The sequence below is a fragment of the Tamandua tetradactyla genome, chromosome 6 (assembly GCF_023851605.1).
Source record: "Tamandua tetradactyla isolate mTamTet1 chromosome 6, mTamTet1.pri, whole genome shotgun sequence".
Classification (NCBI taxonomy): domain Eukaryota; kingdom Metazoa; phylum Chordata; class Mammalia; order Pilosa; family Myrmecophagidae; genus Tamandua; species Tamandua tetradactyla.
Genome location: NC_135332.1, coordinates 2,438,939 through 2,442,602, shown reverse-complemented (window position 1 = coordinate 2,442,602; position 3,664 = coordinate 2,438,939). Strand labels below are relative to the sequence as shown.

General features: G+C 38.5%; 1 pseudogene; it reads right to left on the bottom strand.

Moving 5' to 3' along the window:
* Positions 1-355: 355 nt before the first annotated feature.
* On the bottom strand, positions 356-2,651 carry LOC143685768 (interleukin-6 pseudogene; annotated as a pseudogene).
* Between the last annotated feature and the right edge of the window lie 1,013 nt (positions 2,652-3,664).

Genomic DNA, 3,664 nt, shown 5'->3' with positions numbered 1-3,664 from the left:
TTGGTATAAAAACAATCCAAACATTATATAAATACAATGTAAATATTTCTTTAAACATATGTATAAGTTAACAATTTATTAGAGGTAAGCCTACACATTCCAAGAAATGATTCGGCTCTGAAACAAAGATATTTGACCTGCATAGCCATTTATGTTAATATTTCAAAACTAATACAGAAAATATTTCAAGTGGCACTTCATAAAAATATAAATATCCATCCCTTATATAAATCAACTGAACTTCACATAGTTAAATATCAATAAATTAAAATAGTGTCCTAACGCTCATACTTTTAGTTCTTCATAGAGAACAACATAAGTTATGTTTCTGACCAGAAGAAGGAATGCCCACAAATTACACTGATCTTAGATGCTCGGGCTGCTTAACCGAAGAACCCTCAGGCTGGCCTCCATGAAGTTCTTAAGGCTTTGCAGGATGAGGTGAACTGTTGTGTTCCTCAGCCAGTCGGTCTGTGGCTGCTTAGTCAGCAGGGTGGCATTTGTGTTTGGGTCAGGGGCGGTTACTTCATCTGGAGTCTTTATCTTTTGCTTCAGGATCTGGACCAGGGCTTTGGTACCCATCTGTACATCTTCGATCTTTTCTTTATAACCCTCAAAATTCTTCAGGTAGTCCAGGTAGATCTGACACTCCAGAAGACCAGGGGTGATTCGTATCAGGCAAGTTTCCTCGTTGAACCCAAGCTGGAAGCATCCATCTTCTTCCACCAGGGTTGGAAGATTCGGCTTGTTTTCTGCCGGTACCCCACGTGTTTTTGCACACTTGTCATATTTGTCACGTATCTCCTGTTTCAGTTCAGAGACTTTGCCGTGGATGTACTTAATGAGTTCTGGGGGCGAAGAGGTGAGTGGTGGTCTGCTGGGGGTGCCACCGTCTTTGACATCTTCTCCCAGTTGAGCTGGGGTGGGGAAAGCAGGAGCCATCACCAGGAGCAGCCCCAGAGAGAAGACAACTTGGCTGAGGGCGCCAGTAACCTGCTGTAGTTTTCTTTTCCCGGCTCTCATCGTGATTTGCCATTGTAGAAACCTCTCCAGCACGATGTTTTTGAGGGTACCCATGTCAGTGCCCGGGCCAGTGGCTTGTCCCTTTGAATGCTGAGTGGCAGCCCGCTGCACAAGTAGGATGGGGGTGGGCCGTCCTCTTTTTGATTGGACCCCTGGGCTGTTTCCAGGTGAGGGGAAAATGAGTAAAGCTGCCAGGAACATCCTTCAACAAGTCTGCTGAAGCATGTCTTCATTTTCTCTTGGGCATATATTTAAAAGTGGGATCAGTGAGTCAAAAGGATACATGTATGTTTAGTTTTAGAGGAAACTGCTGGACATTTTCCCAAAACGGTCTCACTGTACCACCTCTTACCTCCAATGCAGGAGAACTCCAGTCATACCAAGTCGCTCCAAGTCTTTGCCACTTGACAGTCTGTTTAGTTTTATCTATCCTGGTGGGTGTGAAGTGGCCTCTCATGGTGGGGTTGGCTTGCACTTTCCTGGTGACTGACATTGATTACTGTTTCACTTGCTTTTTTGACATGTGTATATCTTCTTTGTGAAATGTTCTTATAAATTTGTTTTTGCCCTTTTTTCATTGGGATATTTGTCTTTTTACTATTGAGCTGAAAGAATTCTTTGTATTCTGCTCTCTGGATAAAGTTCTTTATCATATATATACATATTTTGCAAATATTTTGTCTGTGGCTTTGCCAATTTATATTCTTAATGGAAGCTTTTTATCAGCAGAATTTTTTAATTTGATGAAGTCTAATTTATCCATTTTTTTTCTTTTGCGGTTATTACTTTCTATATCTTAAATAAAAAGCAAAACAACTTTTCTTTATTCCAAATCATGAAAAGTATGTGATTAATCTCCAGTTTATTTTTATATATGGTGTGAAGGTAGGAATCAAGGTTCTTTTCCTTCTATTAGAATATGCAGTTATTTCAGCACCATTTGTGGAAAAGACTTTCTTCCAACTTTTTCCACCATTGGGTTGTTTTGGTATCTTTGTCAAAAGTTAAGTGACCATACAAGTGTGGACCTGTTTCTGGGCTTTCTCTTCGCTTCCACTGATCCATTCTATGCTGGTGTCACCCTCTTGATGACTGTACAGGTTCAGTTGGTCTTACGTGCATGTAGCACAAGTTCTCCCACTTTGTACTTCTTTTTTATGATTCACAGCCCCTTGTTACATCCTCTAGCCTTCCTCCTAGTGACAAACATGACCCAAAGCCTCCCCTTTCAATCACATCGCAGTCACACACGTGATTTTAGCACTGTTATTTACACATACGGTAATGTGCTACCATCACCTCTATCCATATCCAAACGTTTACAATCAGCCTTATTGAAAAATTCTGCACACCTTGATCTTGGGGTTTGCCCCTATGAAACTTATTCCTATAATGGATAGGCTAAGCCTACTTAAAATTAGGCCTAGGAGTAACCCCCAGAGAACCTCTTTTGTTGCTCAGATGTGGCCTCTCCCTCTAAGTTAATTCAGCAGGTGAAATCACTGCCCTCCCCCTTTCCTATACACATGGAACATGACTCCCAGGGATGTAATTCTCCCTGGCAACATGAGACAGGACTCCTGGGATAAGCCAGGACCCAGCATCAACAAATTGAGAAAGCCTTCTTGACCAAAAGGGGGAAGAGAGAAATGAGACAAAATAAAGTTTCAGTGGCTCAGAGATTTCAAACAGAGTCAAAATGTTATCCTGGAGGTTATTCTTATGCATTATATAAATATCCCTTTTTAGTTTATGGTGTATTGGAGTGGCTGGAGGGAAGTACCTGAAACTGTTGAGCTGTGTTCCAGTAGCCTCGATTATTGAAGATGATTGTATAAAGATACGACTTTTACAAGGTGACTGTGTGATTGTGAAAATCTTGTGTCTGATGCTCCTTTTATCCAGGGTATGGACAGATGAGCAAAAAAAATATGGATAAAAATAAATAAATAATAGGGGGGATAAGGGGTAAAACATATTGGGTAGATGTAAATACTATTGGTCGATGAGAGGGAGGCTTTTAAGCCAAGAAATAAGGTTTTTTAAAATATATGACCACACTTGCTAACAGAAATATTCTGATTGATGTTAATAAAGCCAATATAACCTCAGATTCTTTCACATATTGAGGTAACAAAAGGCCAAATAACCAAAGCCAGATTTTTTGAAATTCAGATAATTAAAGTTATAAAAAAATCTGTTTATATTTCTATTAAACTTAATTGATTTTTCAAATAGATTATTTAAAGAATTAGCATAATTTTAGTTTATTATGCTTTATGTGTGTTATTATTAACAGGTACATTGGTCAATTCATGCAAACTAACCTATCTAGTTAGGTTATTTTAAGAGGAATTTTAAGAATGCATTTATAATACCAGCTTAATTTATTAATAAGCTTATATACATTTAGGGAGAACACACTCAAGTAGAATGAAATTGCACTTTTTTTATTTTAAAAGAACATTGACAATTAAGTTCTTAGAAGTATACTGAATAGGATTAATGGAAAGGTCTTTGCTTTTTCTAGAGGCAGTTATTTGGCAGCTTTCTGCTGCCTTAAGGAAATTTTAGGGATGGTTTCTTTTTAATGTCCCACTTTGTTCACAGAAATTAAATTAATTATTTCTAAGCAGTTCAA